The sequence below is a fragment of the Lagenorhynchus albirostris genome, chromosome 20, assembly GCF_949774975.1.
Source record: "Lagenorhynchus albirostris chromosome 20, mLagAlb1.1, whole genome shotgun sequence".
Taxonomy (NCBI): domain Eukaryota; kingdom Metazoa; phylum Chordata; class Mammalia; order Artiodactyla; family Delphinidae; genus Lagenorhynchus; species Lagenorhynchus albirostris.
The window spans coordinates 3,180,083-3,196,188 of record NC_083114.1 but is presented as its reverse complement, the minus strand read 5'-3'; the positions used below and the strand labels follow the sequence as shown (position 1 = coordinate 3,196,188).

Here is a 16,106-nt window from a genome sequence, read left to right as displayed (position 1 = left end):
GAGGGAGTGCAGTAGTAGCCTACACTACCCCAGACCTATTATGGGACCTGCAGTTATAGCATAAACATTTTATAGGCTCCCACCAGTCTGTCTCTAGCTAACCTGGCTTATAAGATCATACCTGGGGATTAAACAGACACCTGTTCTGTAGGGAATATATTTCCTGCATCTTGGCATCCAGACCTTAGTCAAGAGCAAATCAAACCCATTCCAAAGACCAATGGGAAAAAACTAAGAGAGCATTTATGCTAGTGGATTAAAGTATTTCATCTGTATGATGTTTCCTGGAGCAGTACTTCATGCACGTTCCACATCCATTGCAAACTTTTCAGGAACACTTCTAACTTTAAAGAAACTTACTACAGAAAATCTCAGCCTAATACAGTCTGAAGTTGAAGAGGTTTTTTAGCATCATTGCTTTTCTACATCTAGCTGTAGATTTTTCTTTTCTGGCTGAATAGAAAGCATATGTATCCTTGTAAATGAGTCTTGCTGTGTTTATTTGGATGAGTCAAAACATAGAGATCAACATACATAAAATGCATGAGACCAGTAAGTCTTTTCACACACCTACAATAAAGAGTGAAACCTTTGTGTGATCCTGGTTAACTGGGCATCTAAAGGGAATCAGAAAACAGATTGTTAAAGATATATCACATATCCTTCCTTATTTTAGTTTTGCTTTTTCCTATTCTCCATAATTAAGTGCTGTATACACTGTGGCATCAAAAAATTGAAGCATTGGGGCTTCCCTGGTGGCGCAGTGGTTGCGAGTCCGCCTGCCGATGCAGGGGATACGGGTTCGTGCCCCGATCCGGGAGGATCCCGCGTGCCGCGGAGCGGCTGGGCCCGTAAGCCGTGGCCACTGAGTCTGCACGTCCGGAGCCTGTGCTCCGCAACGGGAGAGGCCACAACAGTGAGAGGCCCGCGTACCACAAAAAAAAAAAAAAAAAAAAAAAAAAAAAATTGAAGCATTAATGGAATCACAAATTCTATAAATGTATAGCAACTTTAAGGAGAGAGAAGAATGTTTATAACCTAATGAGTAGTTTCTGCTGAACCTTAGTGGTCTCCTCTTGAGGAAAAAGGAGAGAATTGTAGTGGGTAGAAAAAATATTTGTTAATGGAAAATTGTTACTGAACTGAAACCATCTAATGTTAGTGTAACTGAATGTATCAGTAACTGTTCCTTTGTAGATGTCCTATGAAGTTGGTTTTTAAAATGTTACAAAAACCTCTTTCTTTCTTTCTTTCTTTCTTTTAGGGGAAGGTGGGAAGAGGTAGCGGGGTCTAAAAATTAAAATATGTTGATGCTTATGTAACCATAATATGTTCCTTTGTGTGTGTGTGTGTGTAAAAGTGCCTTGTTCATGAACACATTTTTGCTGTTCATTCCCAAAGGAAGCCTTTCCTCAGCTTCCCTGCTGAATAAACCAACAGCTTTGTACATGCAAAAAAAAAAAAAAAGAATATGAAAAAGAATGTCTATATGTGTATAACTGAATCACTTTGCTGTACAGCAGAAATTAACACAACATTGTAAATGAACTATACTTCAATTAAAAAAAAAAGCAGGCAAAATAGTGTTTAGGAATACACTTCCTCAGTGTAAAGCACGGGTATAACTGATTACCATAAATTCGAGAGAGCAGTCACCTCTAAGGATTAAAGAAGACGGAAGCGATGGGAGGGGGCTGGAGGGGAGCTCCTGGGGGTGGCACTGTCCTACTTCCTGATGTGGACGGTCGTTGCCAGGCATCCACTTTTGAAAAATCACAAAGATGTAAAATGTATGCCTCAGTGCACTTGATGTATTGATATATCTCAATTTTTTAAAAATGCTTTAAAGATATAAGGATGGCAGGGCTAGAAAAAGGAGTAGGGAGGGTGGGCAGGACTGGAGCAAAAGCTGGAAGGGAAAGGGGAAACGGAGGATTGTGGAGACTAACTGGGTGTCACCCACAACCCCGCCACTGGTGGTAAGGCCACCAGTCTGGGGTGGGTCTGGATGTGGGGGAGGGAGTCTCTTTAGCATCAGAGAGGAGACTTGGGAAGAAGGGTGTGGGATGAAGAAAAAAAGGATCAGGTGTGGTGGAAAAACCAGAGGGCCATGGGGTCGGGGAGGGTCGGGGAGGGTCAGGGTCTCGGTGAGCCGGGGCGGCTGGAGAAGAAGGCAGAGCCTGGAGACATCCTGTAGGCAGCCTCCCCCTCAGAGAAGCCCTGGCCACCAGCCAGTGACTTTTAGGCTGTAATTAGCTAATTGGGTCTTGTCTCTCCACAGCCAAAACTAAGTGTCAAAAACCAGGACAAAGTCATTCTTTCCCATGTTCCTAAAAACCTTGAGAATTACAAAGGTGGAATAAACATTTATGCTAGAAATAAACAATGAAAGTTGAAAATCAAAGTGGGCCAAGTATTTGCCAGGCAGCCGGCCTGACCTGCTCCACATTCCTGATGTCTGGTTTCAACCACGTGCTCCCCGCCAGTTGGCAACCCGTCCTTCCTTTCTCCTTGATTTCCCAGCACATTCCCCACAGCGCCAAGCCCTGTGAGCTCTGGGTTCGGCTCCCCATTTTCTCTCTCTGCAGCCCACTCCCCACCACACATTTACCAGGGGCCACGAGGCATGACACTGGCCCGATCCAACTGGAAATGCCTTGTCATCAGCACCCTCCTGTCTTCCCGCATGTCTGTCTGTCCCGTCACCAGAAATGTGGTGTCCTGAGGAAAACAGGGACTGGGGACGTCGCCTGAGGTCCTGGGGAAGAAGCAGGGGCCAGTAGCTGGTGGGAAAATCTGAAGTGGCACACAGGCTGGCTGAGGTTTCAACAGTGAAGGGCCAACTCAGGAGCAGGCAAAGCAATATTAGAAGATCAAGCAGGCAACAGAGCCAGAGGTCAGAGGGGGACCAGGGACCAGGAACCCAATGCTACAGAGGCGTCCAGAGCTTGAACACTGGAGTCAGATGGCGCTGGGCTCCAGTCCTGGTTCTGTCATTTACCAGCTGTGTAACTTTGGGCAAGTTACCAACCTCTCTTGGCCTCATTTTTCTCTAGTGAAGTGAGGATGTGGATGGGCATGGGGATGGGGATGGGGGTGGGGATGGAGGGGGATGGGGGTGGGGAGAGGGAGGGGGAGGGGTGGGGAGGGAGGTGGGGAGGGGGAGGGGAGGGGGAGGGGTGGAGGTGGGGAGGGGGTGGGGTGGAGGTGGGGAGGGGTGGGGATGGAGGTGGGGAGGGGGAGGGGAAGGGGTGGGGTGGAGGTGGGGAGGGGGAGGGTGGAGGTGGGGAGGGGGAGGGGAAGGGGTGGGGTGGAGGTGAGGAGGGGTGGGGATGGAGGTGGGGAGGGGAGGGGGAGGGGATGGGGTGGGGTGGAGGTGGGGAGGGGTGGGGTGGAGGTGGGGAGGGGAGGGGGAGGGGATGGGGATGGGGTGAAGATCCACATGCCAGGCAAGCCTTCAGGTGTGAGAGGCTGATACATCTTTGTCGCATGAGATGCTGAGCCTGTTAAAGGCAGAGAGCAGCTCCTGGCCTGGGCTTGGTGTTCGGCACCTTCTACCTGCCGCTTTTGCTGGTCAGGGCTCATTCCCAACAGCACCAGCACAGCAGCTGGGTGTGTGAGCAATCTGGGTGCTTGGTGACCAGCCCGGGACGGAGAGCAGCTGTGCTGACGTCCACTTTCCACGTTCCGTCCCCTCCGCATGCCCCGCCCATTGGCCCTACTCCCTGCTCTCATCACCAGCATTTTCCAAATGTCCTTCCCTTTCTGCTTTCAAACATCCCCAAGTCTCCCCTCCCCTAGAAAATTCTTCTCTTGACCCCAAGCTTCCCTGACTTCTATTTTCCTCCTTTTCTCTGCCAAAACTCCCCAAGGAGCAGCCTGTACCAGCTGCCACTCCTTCCTCACTCCCCAAGGCCCAGCACTCCCCAAGGCCTGGCGCCCACTGACAGCCTCCGGGCGGGAAGGACAGAATGCACAGCCTCGGAGGGGCTCGAAAGTGGGAGGGTGGGCACACACCCATACACATGCACACACAGACACACACGCACACAAAGATGCACACAAACATGTACACACAGGCACGCACACAGAAATACAGACGTACAAACACGCATGTACATTCACAGAGACACATACACACACAGAGACACACAAGCACATAGAGGCACACAGAAATACACACACAGATACAAATACATATACCCAGGCACAAAGACACACAAACACAAAGAAACACAAACACGTAAACACACAGGCACATACACAGACACATACTCACAGTCACACACACCAGACACAAAGACACACACACACTAATCCATTCCAATACGACAGCCGAGGGCCCGCACTCTGACCAGAGAGAGGAGGAGGGACCCCCGGGGCCATCTCTTGCTCAGCCTGAAGGCTCCAGACTCCTCATGGAAGCACCAAAAGCGCAAAGAGAGGCCGCTGGAATCACTGCCCTGGGGCAGACCCAGGCCATAGGGGCCTGACCGTCCACAACCGGGGAGGAAGCATCTTTATACCCTGCACAAGTCCCAGCTGTGAGCGCTCAGAAGACACCCCTGAAATAATGTCCGCTGAAAAGGAGGGAGCGAAGTGCTGGTGGAGGCCTGGAGGAAGACTGTGACCTTGGGACCCAGAGGGTCAGGCGTGCAGGACCAGCTCCCTGACCCCAGGCTGGTCAGTGACCATCTCCCAGACACGGGGCAGAATCTGAACTGAACCCCGGGCTCTGGCCCCCTGCGTTCTTGCCCCTCACCTTTCTGCTTCTCTCTCACCAACTCCACGCAGCTCAACAAGAGCAGAACCAGAGCTGCCGGCATAGAGAGGGTGGCCTCTGTGGGGGTCTGGGTTGTGGGCCCAGGCCCCCCTCTCCCGTGGAAAGGAGTCCTTGCTCCCCTTGCCCTCGCCCGTCTACACTGTGGCCTCACTGATCTCAAGGTTTACAGATTGTTGTGTTTATTTACTGACCCTTTTTCCTCCTGTTCTTAATTATTTTTAAATAAGCAACTGGAATATTCATCACCAGTTTTTAAAAAACCTACTGTCCGGGTGGCTGTAACAACCTTCTCCCCTATGGGTTCCTACAGGCTCTTAACCGTGAGAGTTAAGGAGATGCTGTCCCAGTCCCAGCCGAGCATCTCCTGGGTCCTGAGCTCCGGAGCGAACGTGATAGGAGCCCCGCCCCACACCTCCAGCGAGAAAACGTGGGTATGTTTTGTGTGTTTGTTTGGGTTTGCTTTGCTGCTCAAGTAGACTTGTCGCCTTGACTGCACTGTGGAGTCACCTGACCGTTTTTAAAAACATGCCCGAGTCGTCTGCAAAGTTAATCAGACTCCGGACCTCAGGAGGGTTACAAGAGTCCGAGTGTGGCGGGCGGAGCGCGACCAGACCAATCGGGAACCGGCAAGGAACGCGGAGGCTCCAGGAAGGCTCCTGCTGTGGAGGGCTCGGCCTCGGGCCGGTTGGGTCTGTGCTTTTTTCACCTTCATCCCTGACTCTCCTCTCTGGGACACCTGGCGTCCCAAGGTGTGAGATAGGACCCACACACACACCCGGCTGTTACCTGAGAGGCTCCTGCGGTTCCCCACACTTCCTTCAGGATCCTGGTAGTTCTCCTGCCCAGGGCTTATTTCTCCCCCGCAAACGTCCCCCGGTCCTGGATCCCCCCTCCCCCCTCGGTCCCCTATTTGCTGCCGCCAGCCATCCTCTCTCTGCTGCCCCCAGGTGGTCCAGGAGCCTGGAATCAGAGTAAATGGGGCGTTGTGACATCAGCACTTGCCGTGCTCCCTGCCCTGGAGTGTTCTGTCCTCTTCTCTTCTTCCCCAGGGAGCTCAGCCAGCTCCAGGGTTAACCCAGGTACCGTGTGCACGACCTCACTTGGGTCTCTGCCCCCAGAGGAGCAAATACAAAACCTTACTCTGCGCCAGACCCAGCCAGCTGGAGAGCAGTGGTCGCCTGCCTCCGTGTGGTCACCTGGAAGGTCTGTTGAGACTCGGCTTGCCGGGTCCCACCCCAGAGTTTCTGATTCAGTAGATCTGGGGTGAGGGCCAAGAATTCACCTCTCCAACAAGCTCCTTTCAGCAGAAATAAGCCTATTTCTTTGGAAATAAGATGCTCTTTGGATGAACAGCAGAGAATTGCTGTCACCAGAAGCTGATGGGAATCAGCCCGTCTCCTCCACTCCAGTGACATGTCCATGTTTCTCTAAGGAATGTTCAACGTGTAAATTCCCACCTCACCTGAGACCCCAACTCTGGAAAATTCCCCACGATTCCAGGAGGACCCGGCACAGAGCAGTGTAATTGTGGGTGTCAGCTTGGGACCCATCTGAGAGCCAGGCTGGACTTCTCTGCTGCAGAGTCATCACGCCCCAGGTAGCCCCTCCCAAATGCCTCTCCCAGTATCCACTCTTCTCCATCCCCGCACGGCTCTGTCCCTGCCTGCAACCTGCCCAGCCAGGAATCCAGTGTCCTCTGGCCTCTCTGCACCCAATCAAGCGCTTCATCTCCCTCACGATGGTCAGCAATGTCCCGTTGTCTCCAGGGTTCTCTGGCACGTGCTGGGGAAAGCCCAGGACCAGGAAGGAGGCAGACGTGTCTCTCTGTGTCACAGCATCATCACTTAGTGGCAGGAAAACGCACACCCAAGTGTTCTGCGGCACAGACCCACGTTTCCTCCTGCCCACGAGCCAAAGCCTGGTTGCTGTCCTTCTCCAAAAGCCTTCCTCTATCCATCCTCTCTCCAGATTCTAGTTCTTCACATCCCGTCCCTCTCCCTGGGCATCCTTCCCCCTGCTAGGACCCCGAGTCACTGGGGCCTGCCTGTCACCTCTCCTCGGGCACCATGAAGGGCATTAATAAGAGATGGAGCCTGCAGGGCCTGGCTGTGCGAGCACACTGCAGGGTCTGCATGGGCAAGGAAGGAGATGAGCTCTGAGAAGCTCCACCCTCTCTCCCGGCGGGTCTACGGAGACTGTGGACACCTTCGTGTGCAAAGGCCAGGGCCAGCGGTAGGTTTGCAGTGTTGGGGGTGGCAGGTGACCACGGTTTCACAAGAACCTCCAAAGACACAGCCCATAAAGCCTTCCACAGCTTGAAGTGGCTCTCTGAGCTCTTCACAGGCCTAGCGCTGCAGGTGACGGGGACCAGGGCCCAGCTGGGAGCCAGTTAAAGAGCCTTCGGAGAGTGACATCAGCCCCGCCACCTGCCAGCACACAGGGGAGGCCATGATGCTAACCACACCCGCGTCTATATCGTTCATGGCGAGGCTCCAAATCTCACAAAGAGAATCCACGGCCCGAGTTATTTTCCTCCTACAGGCCTGCCGGGCCTTTGATTGCCGGCTTTGGAGAGGTGCATTTTTCCCTCCTCTGTGGGCAGCAAATTCCCCGAGAGTCAGCACGCTGTGCCTCTGGGCTTCTCCCCCAGCTGCTGTCACCTCCGAGGGACCAGCCAAGGCAGTGTGCTGGGCGAGCCCTGGGCCTCCCGGTGCCAACCAGCCCAGACGCCCCAGGGCTTCCAGGGTCCCTGGTGAACCCGGTGCTGAGCAGGTGCTGAGCCCAGCCCTTCCCTTCACTGAGGGCACAATGAGTTAGGGCACCCGGGGGTCAGGAGCTGGCTTCGGGTCCCCCATGCACAACCCCCGTGCCAGGGACTGTCCTCAACTTCCCACACATTCACCGATCTGACGTTCAAAATCTCCTCCATGGCCTAACAGGTAGGTTCCGCGACTTTAACTTGACGAGCGAAGGCACTGAGGCACAGAGACAGTAAGTGAGTTTCCCGTGGACACACGCTCTGTAAGTATGAGAACAGACTCCAGAACATACGCCACCGAGAAGGGGAAGCCCAGGCAACTATCTGTGTCAGCTCATCGTGAGGTCCCACTCGAAATCCATGGGGGGCACTGCCCGGACCCCTAGCTCCCACCTCTCCTGCAGGCCTTCCTCTTTCCCTCCCCCTTCCCAAATCACTGGCTAAACAGACTCAGACATGTCTCTTTGGCACTCAGACTTTCTAAGAAAAATGAGAAGAAAATCAGTGCTTTGGGTCAGAAGTTGATCAAACCTCTCTCTGGGTCCTCAAGTTGCCTTCCAGGTGCTAAACACCAGCACAAGTCACCCCTCCCTACGAGGGTCCCCCGTGGCCCTGCACCTCCACTTGAGTAAGTCAAAGATGGACAGACGATCCCAGCAGGCGGTCCACTGCCTGGCCTCTGACCTGTGGCCTGGCCTGGAACAAAGAGAGGACCTGGGCCAACCCAGTTGTCTCGGGAGCGCCAAGAGAAGGGAAAGAAAGGCCTGGCACCAACAGCTGGAGCCCAGCTGGAAGGATGTCCTGAGGAGCACAAGGCCATTGAGGGGTCACGGCAAACCCAAACAAGGCCTGGGGGCTGCAATCGGTCCATCCACCTCTTAAGTCTCTTTGATTGTACAGGTTTGTACAATAAAAACTTTGGTTCCTTGTGTGTAGAAGGAACTGAGACTCCCACGGTCTGGACTGTGCTGATTACATCCCCATGGTGTCCCTGAACTATGTGTTCCTCTGTCCCCTATGAACTGGCTGTAAGATCGAGAGCCTTGACCAGGTCCAGTTTTGCTTTTCCGGAATCGGTGTTGTAAGCATCAGCAGGCGTGTTGTCTACTCTGCCATGTCTCCTTTTGTGATGTTAGCAGCTGTGGATGATCCATGACTAGCAGAGTTACTTCACGGGCAGTTTCAACGGGTAATATTCTAATTCTAGCATTCCTTCTTCATTTTTCATCCAGAGATCTTCTATAAGGAGACACTTCTCGCCGACTCGTTGGCTACACTGAGACGCAGTTCATGGGAAAAGCAGGACAAATCCTGGATTGTTTCCCCTTATCAGTTTTCTTTTCTTTTCTTTTTTGGCCATGCCACGAGGCTTGTGGGACCTTAGTTCCCTGACCAGGGATCGAACCCGTGCCCCCTGCAATGAAAGCACCGAGTCCTAACCACTGGGACTGCCAGGGAAGTCCCTATCAGTTTTCAAAATAATAACCTGGGTGCTTTGCATGACCCAAAAGTGACTAGGGTTATTGGATTTTGTAATGAATTCATGGGCTTAAATATATTTGAATTGTTTCAATCCATTACAGCTCTTATTCTTAGGGGTGTTCAAGTATCCCTCCTCTAGCCAGTCAGAACCTTTTCACGCTGGTTCCTGAGTCCTTTTGACATGACCCTCGAGGTCTTTGATAGCTTCCTTGCTGTTTTGACAACAAGCTGCCCCAGGCTCATCTACAACATGAGATAAGCAATTTCCCTAAGGAGCCCTCTTCCTCTGCTGGGGTTGGTTTTCAGAGGCTGCATAGAGACTCACTCCCACTGCTGTCTGTGGCCCTGTCCTCACCCCTCCAGATGTTCTATGCAGGACCTTCCCGCAAAGCCCCGCCCAGGGACAGCCTGCAGACCCCATAACATAGTACCCCAAGGTAGATTTCCAGAGATCCAGTGCTGTGCTCAAAACCATGCTTATTTCACTTAAGCTCTTATGGGTCTGGAATTCAGGAAGGACTTGGCTGGTCAGTCCATCTCTGATCCACGTGGCATCAGCCAGGGCAGCGGGACTGGAGGATCCATTTCCAACACAACTTCTTTATTACACGCTGGCATCTGATGCTCCTTGGTCTCTCTCTCTCTCCCCACCATGGTGCCCCATCCTCCAGGCCTCTCCATGTGGTCTGGGCCCCTCAGCAGCAGGGTGGCCTCGGGGTGGCCACACCTCTCACGTGGAGGAAAGAAGTAGAAACCTCAAGGCCAGTTAAGGGCTGCTACTGGAACCAGCAAGGCATCATTTCTTCCAGATTCTATTGGTCAAAGGGGTCACAGCACTTAGCCAGACTCAGCGGGGCGGGGGGGCAAAACAAACCACATCTTCTGATGGAGTGACAAGAACAAGTTGCAGAAGGGCACGTGAGGTAGGGGTATTATTGTGACCGTCTTCAGAAAATAAAGTCTGCCAGAGTAACTACTTCACAACCCTAGGAATCACGCACACGTTCCATTGACTCGTTCACGCATCCATCCAACAAATAATCTCTGAGTGAGGCCAATAACTCTTGCTAAGGACTTTATACAGAATTTCTGAGAAAATGAAAAAGGTTCGGAAACCATTTCAATTTTTTAAATTGACTTTCCCCTTTAAGTCCCAGCTTTTTTCTCTTAAATCTCATAGAAAGAAAACATTGCCTATCTTGGGCCAGCTCCATTGTCACCTCCTCTGGGAAGCCTTCCTTGATCTCCCTTCAGGCATACTGTTAGCCCTCAAGCACCCTGTTCACAAACCAGTGCGATGCTTATATCTGATCTGTATCTGAGTTCACATCCACCACAAATAAAGACTACATTTCCCAACCGCTTTTGCAACTAGATGGCCATAACACTACGTTCTGGCCCGAAAAATGTAAGTGGAAGTGGTATGTGCGACTTTCCAGAGAGGTCCCTAAAGAGAGGGACTGTACCTTTATCCTTTCTTTTCCTCCTTCCTGATGCCTGGAATGCAGTCCTGACGGCTGGAGCTAGAGCAACCATTTTATACCATATGATGACTTTGGGAACAGAAGCCACATACAAAAGAACAAGATAAAGAGCTCAAGTTCTTGACACTGTGGAGGGCCACTCCCACGCTGGACTTCCTACACCCAGGTTTTTACATGAGACTGAAATGAACTACTATCTGGTTTAAGCCACTATTGGGATTTTCTGCCACTCACAGTTAAACCTGATCCTAGCTGATATGACACATCTCAAGTGGGGGAAAAAGGCAAAAATGCCATGTGATGCCCTCTTCACTGAACTATGTGCTCCTTGAATTCAGGGTTTGTGTCCCTGTCGTGCTCATGTCTCCAGAGCCCACATGGGTGTACAGTAGGTGCTTGATAAACATTTTCTAAATTAAAGACAAGCACACAACATTTTAACATATCAAGACACATAGAAATGAATTATATGAGCTTCTAACAGACACAGACAGAACTTGCAGCTATTGGTGGGAAATACTAATTCTACTAACAGCCCAGGCAGGAGAATGAGTACCTCAAATAGTAACATAATGGCCCACAACAACGCATCTGGGAACATTGTTCATAATGTCAAGAGTCTGGAAACAACCTAAATGCTGATTGAGGGGGCGTGGATTAAAATATGGAACATCCCCATAACGGAAATTCTATGTCTCTATTTAAATGAATGAGGCAAATCTATATATACAATGATCACAGTAAGTATTTAAGTAAAAATGGGAAATACTATCACCCTAAGGGAAACCAAAGAAAGTAGGTTAAAAATGAAAAAGGTGGGCAAAAGTGGATAATCGCTGAAGCTGGGTGATGGGTACGTGAGGGGTCCCTGTACTTGCCTCTCTAACTGAAGTGTACATTTGAGAAAATCCTGTAATAAAAGTGAAAACAGAAACAAAACCATGTGGTTCTGAGCCTTGTTTTTGTTTTCACGTTTGATTAAAAATATTTTCAAAAGGCTGCCCTTGTGAAGAACTAAAGGGAAGAAGGGGGATGAATATACATTTAAGGGCTTAAGTATGCACAGAAGATTTGTCTCTGGCATGCCTCAAAATTCCAGCTGCAACTGAAGGGGGGAAGATGGGAGACGGGAAACTGACTCTTCATTCTGTCGTTTGTTTCACCATTCGCCTGTGCAGCCCCGTCATCGTGGACAAACTCATTGTAAGAGGAAGCATGGGAAAGAGTGCCACTAATCACCGGTAGGGTTGTAGGCCTGGAGGCAAGGACATAAGAAATTCCCATCTCCCCACCGGCCCCCGCTTTTGCTCCCTGTCTGGCTAATTCAGAAACAACCTTTAAGTTCCAGGTCAAAGGCCATCTCCCACGGTGGGGACCAGAACCTAGGGTCCTTGATGAACAGGCTGGAAACAGAAATGCCCCCCAAAAATGAGCTTAATTCACTAAGGAGTGATGGGGATGACAGCCTGCCTAAAGATGTTGAATTTGAAAATCGTTAAAACACAACAGCGGGGCTTCCCTGGTGGTGCAGTGGTTAAGAATCTGCCTGCCAATGCAGGGGACGTGGGTTTGAACCCTGGTCCGGGAAGATCCCACATGCCACGGAGCAACTAAGCCCGTGAACCACAACTACTGAGCCTGCGCTCTAGAGCCCGCGAGCCACAACTACTGAGCCTGCGTGCCACAGCAAGAGAAGCCACCGCAATGAGAAGCCCGCACACCACAACAAAGAGTAGCCCCCGCTCGCTGTAACTAGAGAAAGCCCGTGCGCAGCAACAAAGACCCAATGCAGCCAAAAATAAATTAATTAATTAATTAAAAAAAAACAAAACTCACAACAGCGACCCTAAAATATCTGTGTGTCGACCAGGTCTGGGCCTTGACTCCAGGTTGCCATCCTGCAAAATTGCCTCCCCTCCCCTTCTACCTGTCCCTTCCCCACCTAGAACTGACTGTTCCCTCCACTGGGCCCGTGGCCCTTTGATCATACGTCTTTCGGGGAACTTACATTGTACTACAGGCGTTCACGTGCCTATCAGACTGTAGGTCTTTGGAAAATTAATGACAATTATTGTCAGCCTTTATTGAGGGCTTATCAGGGTCCAGGCAATAGGCCAAGCGCTTTACAATTATTTTCTCACTGGGTCCTCAAAGCCAGCCTAGAAAGTAGGCTTTTTCAGATGAGGAAACTTGAGTCTGAAAAAGGTTGAATAACCTGTGGTAGGTCACAGAATGACCGTTTGGGTGGCGAGCAGAGCTAGGACTTGAACCCAGGCATTTTGGTTAAGCAAGAATCAACTTGCTTAACCAACACTTTAGTTTAGAAGAGAAGGCGTGTGTCCCAATCCTACTGGGAGATTGGGCGCCTAGCACCTTAGCTGAAATCCACCTAAATTAATACAGTAACACTTTATGGGGCAACTACGACATGCAAAGTTTGCTCCCTACCCCAATCAAAGTCGTAACAGGGAATCATTCTCATCATGTCTCACCTGACCCACAGGTTCTTCTCAAGAAAAAGAGCTGCTACGTGGATAAACCTTGAAAACGTTAGGCTAAGTGACAGTAGGCAGTCACAAAAGACACCATATGGTATTGAAACAGAGCAGGACGCTACGGTCCTTGTGCCCCCATGTCCTCAGCCTGCCTTTAGTCTGTGGAAAAGCTTTAGCCAAAGAATAAGTTTCATCAGAGAAGTGAGAAAATGCAGAAACAAAGGAAAACGGTCAAAGGAGACCAAATAATAATAGTTTAGTCATTAAGCAAAGTCAAGGACCTTTAGTTCCTCCTTAAGGGTTACAGATAATATTCTGAGCCATGTCCTGGGAGCTGCCTTATAGATACTGAAACCCCAGCAGGTGGAAGAAGTTAACCACATGATGACCAGGCTGTAGCCCTGACATAAGCTGCCACGATTCCGAGAACTGGCCTCAAGGAAATGGAAACAAACTGACCCTGGAACTGAAGATTAACTGTACCTGCAACACTCGAGATGACGCTGGTCAGACCACCGATGACCAATTTCAAGGTGACTGTCAGAGCTGACTGCACTGTTTCTGCAGGCAGCCCCCTCCTTCTGTCCATAAAAGCTCTTGCCCCCTGATTGTCAGAGGGGGAGTCGGCCTTTGGACAGGCATCCGCCCTCCTTGCCACCCCCCGGTTGCTGGCCTCCGAAATAAAGCAACCTTTCCTTACCTATCAACACTTGTCTCTCGAGAACTGGCCTCCGAGCATCGAGCAGCTGGACCTGGGTTCGGGAACAGATTTTGGCGCCCGAAGTGGGGCTGTGCTCTCACGGCATCTGGCTTCCCTGGGTCTCCCAGAGTAGAGCCACCAGCTACAGCAAACACGCCAGGGTAAGCCGCGACGAGCCCGCTGCTTGTGGCGAGCCAGCCCCGAGAGGCGGATTTCAGGGGATGTTCCCGGCAGCTGCCCAAAGCATTTGTTTCGGGGATCCTCCCTGTTTCTCCCCTGCTGGGCACTGGCTTCCGACTTTCGCTTTTGGTTGGTGGAAATGAAACGTGCGTTTGGGGCAAGCTGATGAGCTCCAAGGCTGGGAAAGTCCACCCGCGTGCACCGGGGCAACCTTCCCATTTGTGAGCGCTAAGTGCTATCTGGGCCTTTTTGCCAATTGGTTCTGATGTGTGTCTGATGTTGAGGACTGTTTGTGAGCACTGACTGCTCAGGGGTGGGGCAGTCAGCCTTTAGACAGGCGTTCGCCCTCCCCCCACTGGTGGCCGGCCTCTGAAATAAAGCAGACTTTCCTTTCCACCGACGTGGCCCCTTAATTGGCTTTCGAGCGGCGAGCAGTGGGACTGGGGTTTGGTGACAGTATGATGCCATTTATATGAAACATCCAGAATAGATCACTCCATAGAGACAGAAAATAGGGCTTCCCTGGTCTGGGAAGATCCCACATGTCTCAGAGCAACTAAGCCCGTGCGCCACAACTGCTGAGCCTGCGCTCTAGGGCCCGCGAGCCACAACTACTGAGCCCACGTGCCACAACTACTGAAGTCTGCGCGCCTAGAGCCCGTGCTCCACAACAAGAGAAGCCACCACAATGAGAAGCCCACGCACCGCAACAAAGAGTACAGACCCCGCTCGCCGCAACTAGAGAAAGCCTGCGTGCAGCAACGCAGACCCAACACAGCCAAAAATAAATAAATTTAAATCAACTGTACTTCAATAAAAATAAAAAAAAAAAGAGACAGCAAACAGCGGAGAGAGAGCCTTAGACACCTAGCTCTGTATACACAGCACATTCTGACCACTTCTGATGCCCCATGTCATCTGGGTTGACTGGTACTCTGTGCATCACAACTCCCAGCTTGGAATGTGTTATCATGTCAGAGCACAAGACATATTCTACCCAGTCAGCCCTCACCTTTCAACTCAAGAAGGAATGCTGCGATACAGTGATCCAGACCCAGGCAAGCCCGCAGGAATTTCTTTTATCTCTGGAACACTTTATGTAATTTATTTCTCAAGACATCCAGACACCTAATTCCATCTTTCATTGGCGACTATTAATAGGAGTTCACGCTGCTCCCAGATGAAACTCTGGAGCTACAGGGGGTGCTGGTGGAGGGGACGGGAGGAGAGATGGGGAGAGAGCAGAGTCCGCATCAGGAGCCCTGCAGCCCTGAGAGGAAGGGACTCTGGCCAACCTGACCTCAGCTGTGGACCCTGACTGACCCATCAAATGCAGACACCTACCATCCAACAGCCCCCTGAACCAAGCAGGAGGAGAGATTCAAACGCCTCATAAGGGGTTGGGGGCACGAAACCAAAATCTTTTTTTTTAATTTTTTAATATATTTATTTATTTATTTATTTGGCTGCATTGGGTCTTCACTGCTGCACGTGGGCTTTCTCTAGTAGCGGCGAACAGGGGATACTCTTCATTGTGGTGCGCGGGCTTCTCATTGCGGTGGCTTCTCTTGTTGCGGAGCATGGGCTCTGGGCGCTCAGGCTTCAGTAGTTGTGGCACGTGGGCTTAGTAGTTGTGGCACACGGGCTTAGTTGCTCCGCGGCATGTGGGATCTTCCCGGACCAGGGCTCGAACCGGTGTCCCCTGCACTGGCAGGCGGATTCTTAACCACTGCACCACCAGGGAAGTCCCATGAAAGCAAGATCTTGCCCCGTAGGAACCAAACAGAACCTCTGGGGGACTTATTTCCCTCTGAGCCCAGTCAGTGGGGCCAGCGTGCAGCTCCGGAATGCTCCACATTCCCAGCTCCATCAGGCATGTTCACACTGTGCCCTCCACCTGGAAAGCCCTCTTTTTCTCAACTTTGCACAACTCTGTTCACCCTTCAAGGCTCACTTCACCTCTGTGAGGCCTCTGATCCCACCAGTCAAAGCCCCTCACTCCCACCTGGCGCTCCCCCAACACGCCACTCATACGTGTCTCACTGTAACAGCATCGCTTCTTCACATGTGTGTTTACCCCAGTGGGTCAATGGCTTCTTTTTTTGTTTTTGTTTTGGCCATTAGGTATTCATTGGTATATTTGGTCTTAGCAATTCCCTCCTAATAGTTTCAGAAGTGTGTAAATAAAAATAAATTACACAAAAACAAAAAAATCTAACATGAG

At 51.1% G+C, this 16,106-nt stretch overlaps 1 protein-coding gene across 1 annotated transcript in view; it reads right to left on the bottom strand.

Annotated features, from left to right (window-relative positions):
- Positions 1-16,106, bottom strand: part of TEKT3 (tektin 3) — a 176,506-nt gene that overhangs the window by 119,452 nt on the left and 40,948 nt on the right. The gene's annotated exons all lie outside the window — the stretch shown is intronic.